General features: G+C 46.0%; 1 long non-coding RNA gene across 9 annotated transcripts; it reads right to left on the minus strand.

Annotated features, from left to right (window-relative positions):
- Positions 1-2,302: 2,302 nt before the first annotated feature.
- Positions 2,303-7,736, minus strand: LOC120964343 (uncharacterized). 9 transcript variants are annotated; one of them, XR_005756265.3, is made up of 5 exons: positions 7,467-7,736; positions 6,698-7,368; positions 5,760-6,631; positions 2,890-3,528; positions 2,303-2,820 (listed from the first exon to the last, which is right to left on the minus strand). It is a non-coding gene; the product is annotated as an uncharacterized lncRNA (long non-coding RNA). The 9 variants fall into 9 exon arrangements; XR_006663572.2 differs by having other exon boundaries at positions 5,760-5,862; positions 6,269-7,368; XR_012184122.1 differs by having other exon boundaries at positions 6,724-7,368; positions 7,467-7,735.
- Positions 7,737-23,041: the final 15,305 nt, after the last annotated feature.

The following is a 23,041-nucleotide window of genomic DNA, read 5'->3' on the forward strand; positions in this document are numbered from 1 at the left end:
GTACTTGGATCACAACAATATAATTTTTGTCCCTTTATATTCAATAGACTTTTCTTGAATACTCTTAATGCAAAGAGCAGCTCTCCTTCCGTAGTTCTATTATGGATATAGAGAGCGACAAAAATATTTCCTGTATAAAAAAGGACCCCCATAACTAGGGACGGTCCCCACAAGGGAGGGCCGATCGAACGATTTTGTCGCTGGGGCGAGTTGCTCCCAGTGAACGAAGCAACCCTCCTTGATCGTTCGCCTAGGGAAAGGCCAGGGCGAATCCTCAATGGCCCGGAGGCCTAGTTTACAGCTTTTCTCTTTTTAAAGAAATTCCATGAACAAAAAAATACTCACTCCAAACCAAATTAATTGACGCTGCTATAGTAGGGAGTACATTTTTTTTGTAAACACAGGAAGAAATGTTGTATAATTGCCATGAACATATACAAATGAAAAATGTCATGCTACTTTATGAAAATGACATGTTAATTTATAAAAAAGTCATGCTACATTACAAAAAATGCTATGATGTAATTTTTCTTTATTTTGTCCACTGTGCACAAATTCATAAAAAAGCCATGTCTGTGTTTTCTTTTTGCCATGGCAAAAAAATTGCCATCTTCTTACTAATAAAAATGCCATCCTCTATAAAAAATGTCACGACAACAATAATAAAATGCCATGCTCTCAATAATAAAAATGTCATCCTCCAAAGAATAAAAATGCAATAAAAGGGTTAATGCTTCTTATACCCACTTAATTTTCATCCGTACGTGCGGTAAACTTTCGTACGTCGTTCGTGAGGAGAGAAAATTCATCGTCATTGTCCCAAAGAAGCCCACTACGTCCCAACCGGCTAGCATGGGCCTGGGCCCATTAAACGAATCTGGTCTAAAAAATATTACGAGAAAGATGGATCAAACGGGCAACCTACCGCTTATTTCACAAGAGGGCATCCTATGGGCTATCCCATGATATTGTGAAAAAGAGTGAGCGTTTGATCATTGATTACATAATCCCATCTCGCCCCCTTACATTGAAATAAACCAATTTAAATACAACTACGAGTTGAAATCATCAAGCCGACTGGGATCAATAAGCAAGGGTGGGCAAACGAATTAAAATTGAGGAAGATGATCATTGAGGAAGAAGATATGCCTGGTGCGGACGCCATGGAACCAACAAGGTTCAGAGAAAGGTCCGTCCCAGAGATCAAAGTGGCGTTTGATCAAAGTTTCTTTACTTCCTTTGATTTGACTTGGTTGTCTATTCATATTATATGTTGCACGGCTGCTTGCCCCTATTATACGCTGGTGAGCTCAATCCAAATTCCTTCAATCTGTGGATGGGGTTGATGCACCGAGACTGTATTTCTTTTGTCCAAATCCCTAATTCGATATGCTGCTTTATTTAAATTCTAGAAGTCCCATTGCAAGCTTGACAAGGTATAGCATGCCAAAATAGTTTAGTTATTATCTAATCGCTGTTAGGTTTTCTCTTCTCTATTTGAAAGCTATAATCTTGTGAAGATTAGTTGCCTCTGCCTTTTTTATTGCCTGCTACAAATTGTGTATTGTTTTGTTCATAGTCTCTTGCATTTTGCACTTTGATTGGAATATGAAATATCTGGAATGGTTGAATAGTTAGTACTCCCTCCGTCCCATAATATAAGACGTTTTTTGGCACTTAGTGCCAAAAAACGTCTTATATTATGGGACGGAGGGAGTAACTAATATCACTCCCATGGTAAACACACACGGTTCTATTTTGGCCAAGTTGCTTAGAGCAGACAGTTTTGTTATTAATTTTCATGTTCTAATACCAACTAGCTTAGCCCGCGCGGCGACACGCCGTGCCTATCGGTAAATCGCGACTATGTAGACTATAGTCCAAGCAATAGAGTAATAAATACTCCCTCCGTCCGGAAATACTTGTCATCAAAATGGATAAAAAGGGATGTATCTAGAACTAAAATACGTCTAGATACATCCCTTTTATTCATCTTGTTTCCGGACGGAGAGAGTAGTTATTCATTATCAATTAAAAAATTTAAAGGTGACAAAAAAGTAAATTTATTGCAGCCATGATTAACATTGGCTCACCTCTAATAAGAACTACTTATTAAAACCATATACAACTTACCCTACATAGTGGGCTGTATTGGGAGATGCAAACGTACTTTAACTTTAATAAGAAGTCGCAAACGGGTTTCGCTGGATTAGACCATCCCGGTATAACCCGCTGAAGGATTAGTGCCTATAATAAAGTCATACAAAGCTTTTGCAAATTCTTGGACATGCCCGACATGTGGTTTTGCACATGTATATGTGATAATAGGATTTTCGCTATGTGGGCACTTAGGATACATGTAAAGTGGCAACACATGTGAGAAGTTATTGCATATTTTTGCTGAAATCATCGTTTGTCTTGTAACTCATTCTGTCGAGTAGCTACTTGCCGACGCGCCATGTTAAATTGCCACTGCTTGGTTTGTGTCTTCTAGTGTGGCGTAAATAATCTTTTCTTTGTGACTTCAAGTGCGTAGTAGTTGTGGTCATTGATAGAAATGTTGTAATCTGCACAAATGCATTCCAGAGCAACTTGTGGAGCCTTTTCTTTGGCTTCATCTTCTGTCTCGGCTGGTTCTCCTTCAATCGTCATTGAAGATTCCCTATGGCTGTCTCGTTGACTTGGTAGGCCTAACAGCACACATGCTTGTGCCATGGCTCCATGATGATACCAGTGGGTATAACACTGTATTTTTAAGCCAGTTGCCAAACTTAGTGCTTCAAGAATTGGACGCCTTGAAATGTATACTATCAAGTTCTCCTGCTGTATATTTCGTTTAGGCACAAGAGAAGAAAGAACATAAAATATTGGATAAGAGTGAGGGCTTACTGAGCTGCTTGCATTGGCGCGATTGAAGTGGGGAACTGGGGATGATCTTCAAGGAGCTTAGTGTTGGGAGCTTGCCTTTCTTCTTGACTTGCTTTCCCATGGAGAATGCTCTCTCATGATGGTAAGCTCCATCCATTGTATCGTGTTTAACTGTGTGTGAACATAGAGTGGGTAAAAAATGAATGAGGTATCATTGTAGATGAAGTGGTAATGTGGTATAGAGCTTTTGCAAATTGTTGCAAGAGATCTTGTGGTTGGTTAGCACCGATGTATGAGATTATTGGATCTTCAGTTTGTGTATGTTAGATATGCAATGGTGTATGATGTCGCACATAAATGACTAAATTTCTCTCTATGATCTGCAGTTCTGCCTAAATAAATTTCTCTCTGTGATCTGCAGTTCTGCCTAACCAAATACTACTGCTGGGTTCCACTTCTTAAAAATAAAGTTCACAGTTCCAACATAAAACTTGTCAGGACATCATGCCTTTCTAGAAATGGAAGAGTCAACCTCGATTAACAATCCTCAGGTGCTACTACTTTTTACACCATAAAACTGATTGTGCTTCTTCAAAACGTGCAAGATAGTTCTTTATTTCCTCGATTACTCAGGGAGAAGACATCAAGAAGGCAACCTACCTGAACATCATGGTAATATAAATTAGTCGGACTATAACCAACACCTCAACACTTCATCCTAGTGTATACTAACAGTGAGTATTTCTAATCAAGCAACCAATTTCAAAAAAAGATGGCAGGGAAAATATGTTCAAAATACTTGGTGATTGTCTTCGAAAAAAACTTACTAATTGACTTTCTATCTCAGTTACTCAACCATATGGTGTACTACCATGAGCCACAACTCACGCTACATATTACACAGGTGTAGATCAATCCTAAAGTATTATTGTTGTTCAGATCAAAGGAAAAATAATTACTTGACAACCCTCTTCTCATAAAAAGCAGTAAAAATCAAGAGTATGCACCCTAAAAAATCAGAGTATGCACGATATACCTCGAACAGGATTTTCTTGGTATGAAGATCAATTAATCACAGGAAAAAATGACATGGTGCAAACCTTTTTTTTTTTGGAAATGGAGGATGACCCCCGGCCTCTGCATCTGGGAGATGCATACGGCCACTTTATTAATTATTCTCGAGGACCTCACAAAGTATTACAGACAATATTCCTGAATCCACCATCTCGGCAAAATATGATGAAGGGATGCTAGTTGGGCCACTACCCAAACCACTCACCTAAACCTAACATCAAAAGCCGGAAGCCCCAGCCGAGCCACATACCGGGTCTGGGGCACAATCCGGTCAGACACACTCTTGTGTCATCGCAGCCATCTTCCACAGGTCCGTCTTCAGAATATATTGAGTCTTCTACCTTGTGTAGGCCGCTCCGCCATCGACGTCACCATGACGCCGGACAGCTACCTCCTCCTGCGCGAGTCCATCTCCGCGCATCGGGCGCCAAGTCTCCACTGCACCACGCCGCCGAGACCTGCTGCCATCAATGTTTAAGATGAAGCACCGCTCAACCAAAGAAGCCTCCCATTGGTCCCTCGATCCCGTGAACACCTCCAAGACTGACGCCCCCGAGAGGAAACGACACAAAATAGCGCCGCCGTCATCCGATCTACTGATCTAGGGTTTCCCCCGGAGATAGCAGATAGTGGCTTTGAACTTCTCCTCGGCGATGCCTTCAAGAAGGGAACGCCGCATAACAGCGCCGTCACCGCCGGCCTTGGCAGCTAGCCAAAGGCAGGTTTTCACCCAGATCTGTTCGAAGAGCCTCCATCAAGCATCGTGTGCACGGATCGCCTAGCACCGGGCCGTGGTGCCTCGCCAGATCCAAGATCAGCACCGCCACCACATGCCCGCTGTCCACCTCGCGCCGCTCGAAGGAGACACCACCCGGAGCGCCGGATTGCCGCTGCCACGAGCACGCCACGCCCACCGGAGCTCGTCAGGCCGACCCCCTCCTGCTCCCAAGGACGCGCTCGTCCAAGGAACGCAGAGTACTGCCGTGCGCCATGCGCCATCGCAGGCAGCAGTACATCACACGGGAACGGCCGACCCCTCCGCCACCACCTACAACCCCTCGCCGAGACCCGCCACCACGCCGCCGGACGCCATGGGCCGCGCACGCCCGGGCCGCCGCCGGTTCCCGCCGAGATCCGCCGCCCCAGTCCCAACGGGAGCCGCGAGGAGTCGCCCCGCCGCCGCCGTCAGCCTCACGAGCTTCGCCCGGCGGCTTCCTCCGGCGGCGGCGCGGGGCTGGGGGCGATTGGGTGGCGGCGCGCTAGGGTTAGGGAGGCGCCCCCGAGTCGCCCTAGGCGTGTGTGTAACCTATATATATAAGTACCTCATTTAGTATCATAAACTCGCAAGGCTCTGCTAATTAGAATGTACATACATGGCCCCAAATTTCAGATGTGAGATGAAGAAACTGCATGCACCCAAGACTAAAAACTACAGAAAAAACTTCGAAGAAACCATGAAGAGACATTTTTCAAGTATGGAGTTTTCTCAAAGTAGAAACGAATGGAAGGAACATAGCAAGAGAGAAGCTCCAATGAACATCATTTTGGTTTCTACAGAATGCATTATATATTGTATCACAAATTCAAGGAATAACTACCCTCTAGTACGCTTGCTCCCTTGTATACATTACACAAATACACGTGGGCATGAACACAAAGTAGCAGAACCACCGGGATTAAATCAATCAAGCTAATGTTGAAAAAAATCAATCAAGCTAGCTCCATTAACGAAAAGTAGAACTTGTCCTCCATTCAGTATATTTTGGTGTATAAATAAAATGCACAGAGAGCATCGGGGTTGGGCTGAGCATACAGACCTTGCCGCCACTGGAGGCAACGGAGCTGAGCTGCTTCATGATGCTTGCGGTCCATTTGCTGCTAGAGCCCGAGAGTGAGAAGGGAGGATAGCACATCCAAGAACTGGAGTAGGAAAAACTGATTACCAACGGCAACTATTCTAATTGGAAGTATTTTGCAAGAAATGGTACTGCACAACGGAAGTCGAATATGCAACTGTCTGCTCTTAGATTTCAACTCATTCTAAACTGCACTTATTCAGCAAAGCATGCAAATAATAGCCTGTACATATAGAGCAACACCACCTCTGTTCTATAACTTCAGTAATAGGGTTCTTCTTTATTCAGAGATGTACATGTGAACTTGTACAATCAACGGAAAATACATGTGGTAGTAGATAGAACTACTGCTCTAATGATCTCTCATAGCTATTGCTATGAAATATATATTTCTCAGAAACTATTAACTGTCTCTGAAAGTAAGGATATGCAACAGCTGGAACGTGCTATGTACAATGGCAGGAACCCACTTGCATGCTACTGCAGTACATGTGCTTCCTCTGAAATTAGATGTAGAGCACACTTAATTTCTCACAAACTTCTATTATCTCTATAAATAAGGATATGCAGCTCCTCGATGTCAATCATGAGATTGTAGAAGAGCCTCCCATCTCTGTCCTGCAAACACATTAATGGAACAATTAACTGACATGCATGCTAAATTTGCCTCAGAATAAGATGCATGCATGGCTCGAGAGTGCGATGAGTTCTGTAGTAGCCGCTTCTCCTGACACTCTTGGGGAGGACGACCGGAAGCAGCAGGCCTCACAGAGCCCCGTATGGACTTTCTTTTGCTTTATCCATTTATCTGTTCGAAGATTCCATGGAGCATCCTGAAAAGGAAGTCATAGTAAGTTTAACAGATGGTTCTACATACATGAACAATTGTGCCTAACAACCTTGATGTATTAAATATGCTTGTTGCCTTGTTGTGTAGAGCTCAATTGCCTCATCCATGAAGTTTATACCAATCAAGGGTTAAGGCAGGGTCCATTTTACACTGCATCCTACTTTATTTCCTATATGAAGGGCTTCCTGACAGTAAAGTTTCTCTTTCAACATATTTCCAAGCTGCAATCATCAGTAGCAGGCTGAGCCTCATTGCATAAGCAGATATATCACAAAAGGAACATGTAAAGAAGAAGAATTGTGCTCGGGATGGAACACGCATATAACCTTTGACACAGTTTCTGGATAGAACTGATTTTCTTTTACCTACAGCCGTCCAAACATTACGTCGAACACATGCTGGGCGTTGGAACAGTCGACTTGCAGAGCAGTGGGCAGCCACGTCCAGAACGATGCTCGATCCATGGCGAGTCCCCCCACATTGAGCTCTAGGGGCAGCAGAAAGCCACCGAAAGAGGTGGGAGGGGCATGGTCTCACGGGACTGGCCACGGGTCGTCAGTGCCATCGTCCTCGTCCGACATGTGGAGGTCCACCGGCTGTAGCAGGGAGTGATCTAGGCACGTGCAAGAGACACCGGTGGAAGGTGCAGAGCGCCGGCGACCATGCCGTGAGTCCCATGGCGAGCCGCCGCGGCGTGCAATCAAAGATTGACCGTCATCTCTGTCGCGAGAGCAGCATGTAGCACATCAGGGGAGGCGTAGAAGAGGTTAGGAGGAACAGGGGAGGTTGGGGGATTCGCGGTCATGGCAGCTCCTCACCTTGGCACACTCCAGCCGAGACGGCGTGAGGACCCTCGGGCCGTCGGGGCAGGCGACGCGTGGGGAGCATAGCCACGGCGCGCAGGCTGATGGGGAAGATGACCGCGCGTGGGTTTCCGGCGATGCGTCCCAGCCCAGGCTGAGAAGAAACGGGGGAAAGGGGCGGCGCTGGATGAAGGGAACGGGAGCTCGGCTGTGGGGCGGGGAGGAAGGTGAGGCAGAGACCGTGAGGAAGGAGAGTCTATTTATAGTCTTGTTTCGCGGTGCAGCGGTGGCCTTGAGACTAGCCATAGTGGGAGTAACTTCAGCAGTAATATCGACAAGGTCTCTCTCGAAGCGCCCAGGGCCAGTGATTGAAGCGGCGACCGACTACAGAAGAAACAAACTAGTCGATTGCAATTTAGGAGTAGTCAATAGCCAAACTTTGACCATCTATCCACAACAAAATTACCAAGCGCACCCGGAAGCGTACCCCGTCAGGTCCCAGTAAAGCACGTGGCGCCATCTCATTGGGTCGATTTTCACTGATAATAAAAAGTCAAAAAAACCTGGTAAACTAAACCTGGCCAGGTTTAGTATGTGTATAATGTGATGTACAGGTAACTTTTATGTCCGGCCAAGAGCTACCCTCGACGTCCTTACGGACTCGAGATCCCTGACTAAGAGCTCTCCCCAATGTATGTAGGTACCGCTCTGCCCGTAAACAAGCTTATCGATGTCCACTTTCGATCTGTTTACCATCCACGTAAATTGTTCTCTTAATTAGTAATACAAATTAGCATCCGCTTTCATTAAAATTAGGTGAAATTTGAAGTCTCAAAATCCAAAATAATTTTCGAAATATGCAAAATTTCCAAAATTTCACATATTCCGGTGAAATTATTTTGTTTCCTAAATTAAAAATCTTGGACAGGATGATGATTTTCCTGATAGCAATTTTAATGAAGAAAATGAAATATAAACTGTTAGGATGATTCAATATTTTCAGTTTCTTCTTTGAAATTGCATCGTGCATTTCACTGATTTGGTTTTGCATGGATTTACACAAATATTTGCTTCCATTGAGCATCATGTGTAGAGGTAATTCTCCAATTGAAAGCAAGTTTGATTCTTTTTGAGAAATCAAAGAAGTTTATTTTGATCCAAATTCAACAACAAAATTTGGACCACTCTTTGTGTATCTATGAAGTGCCATATATTCGATCGATCATCTGATTAAAACTTTATAAGCCAAATGTTATGTATTTAAATAGTATCATTTTCTGTTTTTCAAGGACTAATGTCGCAACCCAGCGATTTCACACCAAAGCGAACATAAGGGAGTCAGAAGCAAATTGACTGGCAGTTAGGACAGGTAAACTCTCAAATAGCACGCAAACTCAAATTTATTTTATCATGTCAATTGCAACACACGGTCTATTTTGTACGTAGAATTTTCATGAACTGCGGATGTGTTTTGCAAATAGATATGGATATACGTCAAAGTTTCTTCTATTGTAACGCACGACCACTAATGTTATGCTGGCTACAAATGATACGGGACCATAAAGGAGCAATGTTGGAGTCGGGTTTGGAGTTGGTGCAAGTCGCGACGATTGGAGGAAGGTGTTGACAAAGTACCATTCCTAATCTTGCCTAACACAAACAAACATGTTTTGCTTGCTATCACTGTTACTCCAGATTTATCTGCTCGGCGACTTAATTCAAATTTGTTCGCAATATTATTTAGTTTATTTATTTTAAAGTTAAACAGAGCTGGCTTGGGACCACATCTCATGTTTCAAAAATGGTATCGTGAAAAGACCTATCCTCAATCGATCCATGCAACGTCATGTTAAAACAGAGGACGGTTCACATAAGAAGGTCTTGAAATGCTTATCATTTTAGAGACACATGCTAATTTTTCCATCTCCCGTTGCAACACATGGGCATGTTCGCTAGTTATTAATAATAAAAATGTCATGCTCTTTATCATAAACTGTCATCCCTCTTGATAAATGAAAATGCCATGTAACTAAAGAGTAAAATAAGCCATGTTACTAATAATAAAACTGACATCCTCTTAATAAAAGAAAATGACATGTTATTAATTATTAAAATGCCATGCTCTTAAAAAAAATGTGATGTGGGGCATTGCAAAGGATCTAGAAAAATGTCATGCTACATACTCCCTCCGTTCTTAAATATTTGTCTTCCTAGAGATTTCAACAAGTGACTACATACGGAACAAAATGAGCGAATCTACACTCTAAAATATGTCTATATACATCCGTATGTGATAGTCCATTTGAAATCTCTAAAAAGATAAATATTTAGGAATGGAGGGAGTATAATAAAAATGCACACATCAAGTTTAGAAGAAAAAAATCCTCCTAATAAAAGGGGTTTTATTCTACCAATAATGGAAAAAAAATGATTTTTTAGTTTTTTTGTCAAATGAAACATTAAAAAAAGCTTCATAAGATATATAAAAATAGGTTTAAATGCAAATGTACACAAAACCTGCTATAGTCCAAGTTTTTTTTGAGGTGTTGCTATAGTCCAAGTGGTAGGCGATAAACCCGGGCAAATGTCGGGCCGGGCCGGGTTTCGGGCAGGGCATGTAAAAGCCCGACCTTCATTTCTCAAGCCCGAGCCCGGCCAGAAGCCTGAAATACTCCCTGTTTTCAATCCCGAGCCTGGCCCGAAATCAGGCCCGAAAGCTCGGCCCAAACGCTGTTTTTCAGTGTACACACATGCAAGCCCGACCTGAAGCACGAAAGCCCGGCCTGAAATACGGGGAAAGTGAAGCCCGAGCCCGGCCCGAACTATCTTCCGGGCTGCAAAACTAGGCCCGAGCCTGGCCCCAACATCAAGCCCGGCCCGGCCAGGCCCGGGTTTTTTGGGCCGGACTGCCCATGCCCGTATTTAGTAGGCGATGCGCCCCACGGAACGTTCACTGGGAAAGCTGAAGCACCGACCTGCTCGAGCTGACCTATACCTGGCACCGGACGCGCGTGGAAATGCGAGCGACCGTGATGGGACGTTCGCTGGGTTAGCCTCCCAGGAACGGTCACCGGATAAGATTTCCAGAAAAGAAAAAAGTCATGTAACTACCTTCCGCCCTTTGCGCTAATTTATTCTGTCAATTAGGCGGTTAGTTCTGGCCGGGGCTTATATAATTCCCATCCCATAATAAGTTCCCTGTTCTTCCTCTTGTAGTACAGTTTTCATTGTATCGATCTAGGTTCAGGCAGCCAGAGGACGCACAGCCGAAGAACAAATTCAGATCCAGCACAGCAGGTATATGGCCGACATAGAGCACGCCGTGGCTAGGGCGGATCCTGGCTTCGCCATGAGGGATTTCATTGTCAACCTCATCAACGTTCACGTCGTAGGCGAGGACGCCGTGGTGGCGGAGCCACAGGAGCATAGCAGGTGGATCCTCATGTGCCTTCTATTTGCCGGCGGCGCCGTCACGATGCTCGCCTTCTATTACCTGATGATCAATGACTACAGCTTCTTCACGGTCTGTGTTCCAGTCGGTTTTGTTTCAGCTGGTATTATACTCATGTCTATGACTGCCGTCCGAGATTGCCAAGATGGGTTCCAACATGAGGATAATAAATTCTTAGATGCCATGCTCCAGTTATAGCTACCTAATTAGCTAGCTGTTAGATAAGTTAATCATCAATACTTTCGTATAAATACTTGCTATGATAGCAACTGTTACTCAAGGCACATACGTACGTGTTATCTCTGCATATGCAGTGCAATTCTGTTGTCCTCAACTAGATCTGCATCTTTTTACCAGTATCATGGATGTACACACGTGCTCTCGCTATTAATTTCGAAAGAAAGAAAAGGTAGTCTTCTGCCTGTGTATATGTATTTCTTAGCTAGTGTTGCAACTAGTATTTGAGTCGGAACTGGGGATATGCAATTTACAATGCTTCGTTCGAGAGAAACACTGAATTACCCACCTGCTTGTTGAAGTGCCCCGCATCTCCCTTTCTTTCCACACATCCATGCCGTGCCTAATTAAAACATTAGTTTTATGTGGAGATTAAACTTTTTATTGATAAGAATATGCAAATTGCCTCAGCTTAAGGCCGGGCAAGCGCCTCCTATATAAAAAAAATATGCAAATTGCGTACCATATTTTTATAGAAGGCAGAGCAAAGTTTACAAGATATGTCGTAAGCCAAATAAAGTAAGCTACCAGCATGGAGAACCCACCCACCAACAAATACATGCTACTCTGTCATAAAGATTTGAAAACACCCTCCTGCCATCCTCCAAGAATGAACCTCATCAAGTATGGGATTAACGAGTTGTGGGATATTACGTCGCTGCTCCACATTCATGAATACCCTCGCATTTATCTGCTTCCACAAGCTCCAAGCAATGAGAATGACTAGCGAATCGAACCTCTTTCTGCTCGTCTTCGGCAATCATTTGCGCGATCTTAGCCACCACACCTCAAGGCTCTCCTCAATCGAAGGGATGGCGATATGTACACCCAAAGAAGTGAAACAAGCATGTCATGCCTGCCTAGCATAGACATATTGCAGCGTATCCTCCTCCTAGCAGTAGGTGAAGCATGGAGCAGTGGTGTCTTGTAGTCCATGTTGGAATTGTCGATCAGAGGTCCACACACGATACTGGATACGCAGCCATATAAATATTTTGCATTTGAGCGGCGCCCAACTCTTCCATATGCAATGAGCAATGGGTAATTGAATCATGCCTCACACAACATCTTGTAGGTAGATTGCACCAAGTACTATCTAGTGGTACTCCATTTCCAAGAGAATATATTGGGGATATCTCTAATGGTGTTGTACACCGGGGGTAGCTCACCACGAGGCCCGCCATCGGGCCTACCCAGGCGACCATGACAGTGGCGGAGCCAGGAATTTCCTCCTAGGTATTCTTGTAATTTTTTTTTTTGCAAAAGCAATATGATAGAACAAAAAATATGCAAAATCAATGACTCAATGACCATACATCAATAATAGTAGCAAAATATCTTTGTGGCAATATCTCTAATAGTGTGGCAGTGACAGTGGCAATGTTTCAGACTACAGCCTATAGCTACAATCAATAGCAGTGACAAACAAATACAATTTACATGAATAAATCAACAAAGTAGCAATCAATCAGTGGCATGGCAGTGGAAATTTACTAAAAAAAAGGTTCAGATTTGTTTAAAAACGAGAGGAAAATTACCTTGGTGGTTACTTGGTTGGTACCTATAGATGGATGCAATACTAGATGGATGGGGTACTAACGCGGTGAAGCCCGACGGGGACGAAGGCCGAAGGTGGGGGGGGGGGCGCCTGGAGCAGTGGCGACGCCAGGGGGACACCTGAAGCCCACTGCTGTAGAGGCACATCCCCGCATGGACCGCGGAGGGCGGGGGCAGAGGGGAGGGCCATAGGAAAAAGGGATGGCTGGAAGGGAGGGAGAGGGGTAGAGGGCTGGATCGCCAGACCTGGATGGCTGGAATCGCTTGCCACCGCTGACGCATCAGTTAGTTTTGGGGACTGGATCGAGGGAGGGGGGTGGGAGACGAAGGCCAGTTGCATGGTTGTCGTGGCTCAGGCTCGGAATGGGATGCTATAGAGGGCTCCATCATGTATACATGTATAGTTCAAAAAATTGGGCCAAATTCTTGGGTATTCGGCCCGGGGGTCAAAGGGAACCCTAAAGAAGGCGTTGCAGACCTTCTTCCCTCCCAAGTCAAGGACGGCAGCAGCCAAGATCGCATCTGCTTGCATGTAAACCCTAGCATCCATCGTGTATATAAGGGGAGGCTAGGAGGCTCTCATAGGCATCTAGTCACAAATAGAAACTCAATGTAGTCCCGCAAAAAAAAACTCAATGTAGCAATCTCATACACCATTGTAAACCCCTCGCACGAGGTGTCCCTCCACCATGAATAACAAAAGCAATCAGGATGTAGGTTATTACTCTCCAGAGGCCCGAACCTAGGTAAAACCCTCATGAGACATTCGATCTATGACTTCCAGCTACGCTTGGACCCATACTGAGGAATCTAGCAGTATTTTGCACCGTTAGTTGGCGTGCCAGACATGGGCGGCGTCATCTAGAGGCCAATTTCAGATCGGATCTTCCTCATCTTCCTGCGGTATCTCGCCGGGGGAGAGCTTAACCTTCAGATCTCCCTCACCTTCACCGTCGATAGGGCGGGCCGGGTCAATGTCAACCGACCGGCCCACCTAGGCAACGCCGATGGGTTCTTTGCAATCACCAGCAACGACGACCTCCACCTGAGCAGGCTGCGGGGCCAACAAATCACGACAACTTCCGCAACCACGACATCTTCGCTGCCAGCCCCATGACGATCGCATAAAACCATTCCCCAAAAAGTTGTAGACATGTAGCAAGAGGCCACCTCCGACCACCGCACGTACAGCCCCGTCAGGAGGTCACCACCGACATGGATGAGTTAGGCTACTCAACTCCCGCATCACATGTCTCACCCTCGGGAGATGATGGCATCTTTGCGGCACCCATCTGCTGGACGTCGCGGGCTAGGGGTTGTTCCGGCCTCACATGCTCACAACAGCCTGGCCCGATCTTTCAGCTCGTTGCGATGGTCTGCGACAATTGCCTCATCACTCACATGCTAGAGGATTGCGTCATCAGCGGGTTCACCACCAACGATAGCACCAACCTAGTTGACATCGTATCAATCTTGGGCGAGGAGAGTAGTGATTATGAACCAATCCACTTCACCAACTACGACGAAAATGCCGGTTTTCACATCGTTCGGGAATCCACGGCGCTTGGCCTCTAGAGCAAGTCAGAGTCGTCTGATGACGAGGACTGCCAGACCACCTCAAAGGAGGCCTCCCAGTTCGGAGCTCCACCAGCCATCTTACTACAGCAAGTAATGATGACAAAACCGGTGGGTACCTCCATGGACACAACCACCCAAGTACCACCCATGACGACAACCGCAGGGCTCATAGCCCCACACCCTCCAGTCAGGACCGCAGGTCGTCACAACGCAAGCGCCAACAATGCCCATTACCACTATCTAGCAGCAAGGCAGCACGGGTGCCCTAGGATTTACACACCTGGCTTCCCCGCACCCACGGCAGGCGGCAACACACATGAACCCCACATGCGCAACTACAATGTTGCCTCCCATCACCGCATACGGCACGAACTATCTGACAACGCCAATCCCAGGAAACGGCCCCGTGTCAAGGGCACGGTGTTGGAAATATGCCCTAGAGGCAATAATAAAATGGTTATTATTATATTTCTTTGTTGATGATAATTGTCTATTGTTCATGCTATAATTGTGTTATCCGGAAATCGTAATACATGTGTGAATACATAGACCACAACATGTCCCTAGTAAGCCTCTAGTTGACTAGCTCGTTGATCAACAGATAGTCATGGTTTCCTGACTATGGACATTGGATGTCATTGATAACGGGATCACATCATTAGGAGAATGATGTGATGGACAAGACCCAATCCTAAGCATAGCACAAGATCGTGTAGTTCGTTTGCTAGAGCTTTTCCAATGTCAAGTATCATTTCCTTAGACCATGAGATCCTGTAACTCCCGGATGCCGTAGGAGTGCTTTGGGTGTACCAAACGTCACAACGTAACTGGGTGACTATAAAGGTACACTACAGGTATCTATGAAAGTGTCTGTTGGGTTGACACGGATCGAGACTGGGATTTGTCACTCCGTATGACGGAGAGGTATCTCTGGGCCCACTCGGTAATGCATCATCATAATGAGCTCAAAGTGACCAAGTGGTTGGTCACGGGATCATGCATTACGGTACGAGTAAAGTGACTTGCCGGTAACGAGATTGAATGAGGTATTGGGATACCGACGATCGAATCTTGGGCAAGTAACGTACCGATTGACAAAGGGAATTGTATGCGGGGTTGATTGAATCCTCGACATCGTGGTTCATCCGATGAGATCATCGTGGAACATGTGGGAGCCAACATGGGTATCCAGATCCCGCTGTTGGTTATTGACCGGAGAGTCGTCTCGGTCATGTCTGCATGTCTCCCGAACCCGTAGGGTCTACACACTTAAGGTTCGGTGACGCTAGGGTTGTAGAGATATTAGTATGTGGAAATCTGAAAGTTGTTCGGAGTCCCGGATGAGATCCCGGACGTCACGAGGAGTTCCGGAATGGTCCGGAGGTGAAGAATTATATATAGGAAGTCCAGTTTCGGCCACCGGGAAAGTTTCGGGGGTCACCGGTATTGTACCGGGAACACCGGAAGGGTCCCGGGGGTCCACCGGGTGGGGACACCTATCCCGGAGGGCCCCATGGGCTGAAGTGGGAAGGGAACCAGCCCCTAGTGGGCTGGTGCGCCCCCCTTGGGCCTCCCCCTGCGCCTAGGGTTGGAAACCCTAGGGGTGGGGGCGCCCCACTTGGCTTGGGGGGCAAGCCACCCCCCTTGGCCGCCGCCCCCCTGGAGATTGGATCTCCCAGGGGTCGGTGCCCCCCAGGGCCCCTATATATAGTGAAGGGGAGGGAGGGCAGCCGCACCACAGCCCCTGGCGCCTCCCTCTCCCTCCCGTGACACCTCTCCCTCTCGCTGAGCTTGGCGAAGCCCTGCCGAGATCCCCGCTACTTCCACCACCACGCCGTCGTGCTGCTGGATCTCCATCAACCTCTCCTTCCCCCTTGCTGGATCAAGAAGGAGGAGACGTCGCTGCTCCGTACGTGTGTTGAACGCGGAGGTGTCGTCCGTTCGGCGCTCGGTCATCGGTGATTTGGATCACGACGAGTACGACTCCATCAACCCCGTTCACTTGAACGCTTCCGCTCGCGATCTACAAGGGTATGTAGATGCACTCCTCTCTCTCGTTGCTAGATGACTCCATAGATTCATCTTGGTGATGCGTAGAAAATTTTAAATTTCTGCTACGATCCCCAACAGTGGCATCATGAGCTAGGTCTATGCGTAGTTTCTATGCACGAGTAGAACACAAACTTGTTGTGGGCGTAGATGTTGTCAATTTTCTTGCCACTACTAGTCTTATCTTGTTTCGGCGGCATCGTGGGATGAAGCGGCCCGGACCGACCTTACACGTACGCTTACATGAGACAGGTTCCACCGACTGACATGCACTAGTTGCATAAGGTGGCTAGCGGGTGTCTGTCTCTCCCACTTTAGTCGGAACGGATTCGATGAAAAGGGTCCTTATGAAGGGTAAATAGAAATTGGCATATCACGTTGTGGTTTTGGCGTAGGTAAGAAACGTTCTTGCTAAGAAACCTATAGCAGCCACGTAAAAACTTGCAACAACAATTAGAGGACGTCTAACTTGTTTTTGCAGCATATGCCTTGTGATGTGATATGGCCAAAAGGATGTGATGAATGAAATATATGTGATGTATGAGATTGATCATGTTCTTGTAATAGGAATCACGACTTGCATGTCGATGAGTATGACAACCGGCAGGAGCCATAGGAGTTGTCTTTATTTTTTGTATGACCTGCGTGTCATTGAATAACGCCATGTAAATTAGTTTACTTTATTGCTAAACACGTTAGCCATAGAAGTAGAAGTAATTGTTGGCATGACAACTTCACGAAGACACGATGATGGAGATCATGATGATGGAGATCATGGTGTCATGCCGGTGACGAAGATGATCATGGCGCCCCGAAGATGGAGATCAAAGGAGCAAAATGATATTGGCCATATCATGTCACTATTTGATTGCATGTGATGTTTATCATGTTTTACATCTTATTTGCTTAGAACGACGGTAGCTTAAATAAGATGATCCCTCGCAATAATTTCAAGAAAGTGTTCCCCCTAACTGTGCACCGTTGCGAAGGTTCGTTGTTTCGAAGCACCACGTGATGATCGGGTGTGATAGATTCTAACGTTCGAATACAACGGGTGTAAGCCAGATTTACACACGCAATACACTTAGGTTGACTTGACGAGCCTAGCATGTACAGACATGGCCTCGGAACACGGAAGACCGAAAGGTCGAGCATGAGTCGTATAGAAGATACGATCAACATGAAGATGTTCACCGATGTTGACTAGTCCGTCTCACGTGATGATCGGACACGGCCTAGTTGACTCGGATCATGTTTCACTTAGATGACTAGAGGGATGTCTATCTGAGTGGGAGTTCATTGAATAATTTGATTAGATGAACTTAATTATCATGAACTTAGTCTAAAATCTTTACAATATGTCTTGTAGATCAAATGGCCCACGTTGCCCTCAACTTCAACACGTTCCTAGAGAAAACCAAGCTGAAAGATGATGGCAGCAACTATACAGACTGGGTCCGGAACCTGAGGATCATCCTCATAGCTGCCAAGAAAGATTATGTCCTAGAAGCACCGCTAGGTGACGCACCCATCCCAGAGAACCAAGACGTTATGAACGCTTGGCAGTCACGTGCTGATGATTACTCCCTCATTCAGTGCGGCATGCTTTACAGCTTAGAACCGGGGCTCCAAAAGCGTTTTGAGCAACACGGAGCATATGAGATGTTCGAAGAGGTGAAAATGGTTTTCCAAGCTCATGCCCGGGTCAAGAGATATGAAGTCTCCGACAAGTTCTTCAGTTGTAAGATGGAGGAAAACAGTTCTGTCAGTGAGCACATACTCAAAATGTCTGGGTTGCACAACCGCTTGACTCAGCTGGGAGTTAATCTCCCGGATGACGCGGTCATTGACAGAATCCTTCAATCGCTTCCACCGAGCTACAAGAGCTTTGTGATGAACTTTAATATGCAGGGGATGGAAAAGACCATTCCTGAGGTATATTCAATGCTGAAATCAGCGGAGGTGGAGATCAAAAAGGAACATCAAGTGTTGATGTTGAATAAAACCACTAAGTTCAAGAAAGGCAAGGGTAAGAAGAACTTCAAGAAGGACGGTAAGGGAGTTGCCGCACCCGGTAAGCCAGTTGCCGGGAAGAAGCCAAAGAATGGACCCAAGCCTGAGACTGAGTGCTTTTATTGCAAGGGAAGTGGTCACTGGAAGCGGAACTGCCCCAAATACTTAGCGGACAAGAAGGCCGGCAACACCAAAGGTATATGTGATATACATGTAATTGATGTGTATCTTACCAGTACTCGTAGTAGCTCCTAGGTATTTGATATCGGTGCAGTTGCTCATATTTGTAACCCAAAACAGGAGCTGCGGAATAAGCGGAGACTGGCGAAGGACGAGGTGACGATGCGCGTCGGGAATGGTTCCAAGGTCGATGTGATCGCCGTCGGCACGCTACCTCTACATTTACCTACGAGATTAGTTTTAAACCTCAATAATTGTTATTTAGTGCCAGCTTTGAGCATGAACATTGTATCTGGATCTCGTTTAATGCGAGATGGCTACTCATTTAAATCCGAGAATAATGGTTGTTCTATTTATATGAGAGATATGTTTTATGGTCATGGCCCGCTGGTCAATGGTTTATTCTTAATGAATCTCGAACGTGATGTTACACATATTCATAGTGTGAATACCAAAAGATGTAAAGTTGATAACGATAGTCGCACATACTTGTGGCACTACCGCCTTGGTCACATTGGTGTCAAACGCATGAAGAAGCTCCATGCAGATGGACTTTTGGAGTCTCTTGATTACGAATTATTTGACACGTGCGAACCATGCCTCATGGGTAAGATGACCAAGACTCCGTTCTCCGGAACAATGGAGCGAGCAACCAACTTATTGGAAATCATACATACTGATGTGTGCGGTCCAATGAGTGTTGAGGCTCGCGGTGGCTATCGTTATGTTCTCACTCTCACTGATGACTTGAGTAGATATGGGTATGTCTACCTAATGAAACACAAGTCTGAGACCTTTGAAAAGTTCAAGGAATTTCAGAGTGAGGTTGAGAATCAACGTGACAGAAAAATAAAATTCTTACGATCAGATCGTGGAGGGGAATATTTGAGTCACGAATTTGGTACACACTTAAGGAAATGTGGAATAGTTTCACAACTCACGCCGCCTGGAACACCTCAGCGAAATGGTGTGTCTGAACGTCGTAATCGCACTCTATTGGATATGGTGCGATCTATGATGTCTCTTACCGATCTACCGCTCTCATTTTGGGGCTATGCTTTAGAGACTGCCGCATTCACTTCAAATAGGGCTCCGTCGAAATCCGTTGAGACGACACCGTATGAATTATGGTTTGGGAAGAAACCTAAGTTGTCGTTTCTAAAAGTTTGGGGATGCGATGCTTATGTCAAGAAACTTCAACCTGAAAAGCTCGAACCCAAGTCGGAAAAATGCGTCTTCATAGGATACCCTAAGGAAACCATTGGGTATACCTTCTACCTCAGATCCGAAGGCAAAATCTTTGTTGCCAAGAACGGGTCCTTTCTGGAGAAAGAGTTTCTCTCGAAAGAAGTGAGTGGGAGGAAAGTGGAACTTGATGAGGTGATAGTCACCCCTTCCGAACCGAAAAGTAGTGCAGCGCGGGAAGATGTTTCTGTGGTGCCTGCACCGACTGGGGAGGAAGTTAATGATGATGATCATGAAGCTTCAGATCAAGTTACTGCTAAACTTCGTAGGTCCACAAGGACACGTTTCGCACCAGAGTGGTACGGCAACCCTGTCATGGAAATCATGTTGTTAGACAACGGTGAACCTTCGAACTATGAAGAAGCGATGGCGGGCCCGGATTCCAACAAATGGCTTGAAGCCATGCAATCCGAGATAGGATCCATGTATGAAAACGAAGTATGGACTTTGACTGACTTGCCCGATGATCGGCGAGCCATAGAAAATAAATGGATCTTTAAGAAGAAGACAGACGCGGATGGTAATGTGACCATCTATAAGGCTCGACTTGTCGCTAAGGGTTATCGACAAGTTCAAGGGGTTGACTACGATGAGACTTTCTCACCCGTAGTGAAGCTGAAGTCCGTCCGAATCATGTTAGCAATTGCCGCATTATATGATTATGAGATATGGCAAATGGACGTCAAAACGGCATTCCTTAACGGCTTTCTTAAGGAAGAATTGTATATGATGCAGCCGAAAGGTTTTGTCGATCCTAAGAATGCTAACAAGGTATGCAAGCTCCAGCGCTCCATCTATGGGCTGGTGCAAGCATCTCGGAGTTGGAACATTCGATTTGATGAGATGATCAAAGCGTTTGGGTTTACACAGACTTATGGAGAAGCCTGTGTTTACAAGAAAGTGAGTGGGAGCTCTGTAGCATTTCTCATATTATATGTGGATGACATACTGTTGATGGGAATTGATATAGAATTCTTGGAAAGTATAAAGGCCTATTTGAATAAGTGTTTTTCAATGAAGGACCTTGGAGAAGCTGCTTATATATTAGGCATCAAGATCTATAGAGATAGATCAAGACGCCTCATTGGTCTTTCACAGAGTACGTACCTTGACAAGATATTGAAGAAGTTCAATATGGATCAGTCCAAGAAGGGGTTCTTGCCTGTATTGCAAGGTGTGCAATTGAGCACGGCTCAATGCCCGACCACGGCAGAAGATAGAGAAAAGATGAGTGTCGTCCCCTATGCCTCGGCCATAGGGTCTATTATGTATGCCATGCTGTGTACCAGACCTGATGTAAACCTTGCCGTAAGTTTGGTAGGAAGGTACCAAAGTAATCCCGGCATGGAACACTGGACAGCGGTCAAGAATATCCTAAGTACCTGAAGAGGACTAAGGATATGTTTCTCGTTTATGGAGGTGACGAAGAGCTCGTCGTAAAGGGTTACGCCGATGCTAGCTTCGACACAGATCTGGATGACTCTAAGTCACAAACCAGATACGTGTATATTTTGAATGGAGGGGCAGTAAGCTGGTGCAGTTGCAAGCAAAGTGTCGTGGCGGGATCTACATGTGAAGCGGAGTACATGGCGGCCTCATATGCAGCACAAGAAGCAATCTGGATGAAGGAGTTCATTACCGACCTAGGGGTGATTCCCAATGCGTCGGGCCCGATGACTCTCTTCTGTGACAACACTGGAGCTATTGCCCTTGCCAAGGAGCCCAGGTTTCACAGGAAGACCAGGCATATCAAGCGTCGCTTCAACTCCATTCGTGAAAATGTTCAAAATGGAGACATAGATATTTGTAAAGTACATACGGACCTGAATGTAGCAGATCCGTTGACTAAACCTCTCCCTAGAGCAAAACATGATCAACACCAGAACTCTATGGGTGTTCGACTCATCACAATGTAACTAGATTATTGACTCTAGTGCAAGTGGGAGACTGTTGGAAATATGCCCTAGAGGCAATAATAAAATGGTTATTATTATATTTCTTTGTTGATGATAATTGTCTATTGTTCATGCTATAATTGTGTTATCCAGAAATCGTAATACATGTGTGAATACATAGACCACAACATGTCCCTAGTAAGCCTCTAGTTGACTAGCTCGTTGATCAACAGATAGTCATGGTTTCCTGACTATGGACATTGGATGTCATTGATAACGGGATCACATCATTAGGAGAATGATGTGATGGACAAGACCCAATCCTAAGCATAGCACAAGATCGTGTAGTTCGTTTGCTAGAGCTTTTCCAATGTCAAGTATCATTTCCTTAGACCATGAGATCCTGTAACTCCCGGATGCCGTAGGAGTGCTTTGGGTGTACCAAACGTCACAACGTAACTGGGTGACTATAAAGGTACACTACAGGTATCTCTGAAAGTGTCTGTTGGGCTGACACGGATCGAGACTGGGATTTGTCACTCCGTATGACGGAGAGGTATCTCTGGGCCCACTCGGTAATGCATCATCATAATGAGCTAAAAGTGACCAAGTGGTTGGTCACAGGATCATGCATTACGGTACGAGTAAAGTGACTTGCCGGTAACGAGATTGAACGAGGTATTGGGATACCGACGATCGAATCTTGGGCAAGTAACGTACCGATTGACAAAGGGAATTGTATGCGGGATTGATTGAATCCTCGACATCGTGGTTCATCCGATGAGATCATCGTGGAACATGTGGGAGCCAACATGGGTATCCAGATCCCGCTGTTGGTTATTGACCGGAGAGTCGTCTCGGTCATGTCTGCATGTCTCCCGAACCCGTAGGGTCTACACACTTAAGGTTCGGTGACGCTAGGGTTGTAGAGATATTAGTATGCGGAAATCCGAAAGTTTTTCGGAGTCCCGGATGAGATCCCGGACGTCACGAGGAGTTCCGGAATGGTCCGGAGGTGAAGAATTATATATAGGAAGTAAAGTTTCGGCCACCGGGAATGTTTCGGGGGTCACCGGTATTGTACCGGGACCACCGGAAGGGTCCCGGGGGTCCACCGGGTGGGGCCACCTATCCCGGAGGGCCCCATGGGCTGAAGTGGGAAGGGAACCAGCCCCTAGTGGGCTGGTGCGCCCCCCTTGGGCCTCCCCCTGCGCCTAGGGTTGGAAACCCTAGGGGTGGGGGCGCCCCACTTGGCTTGGGGGGCAAGCCACCCCCATTGGCCGCCGCCCCCTGGAGATTGGATCTCCCTGGGGCCGGCACCCCCCCAGGGCCCCTATATATAGTGGAGGGGAGGGAGGGCAGCCGCACCACAGCCCCTGGCGCCT

Source organism: Aegilops tauschii, chromosome 5, assembly GCF_002575655.3.
Source record: "Aegilops tauschii subsp. strangulata cultivar AL8/78 chromosome 5, Aet v6.0, whole genome shotgun sequence".
Taxonomy (NCBI): domain Eukaryota; kingdom Viridiplantae; phylum Streptophyta; class Magnoliopsida; order Poales; family Poaceae; genus Aegilops; species Aegilops tauschii.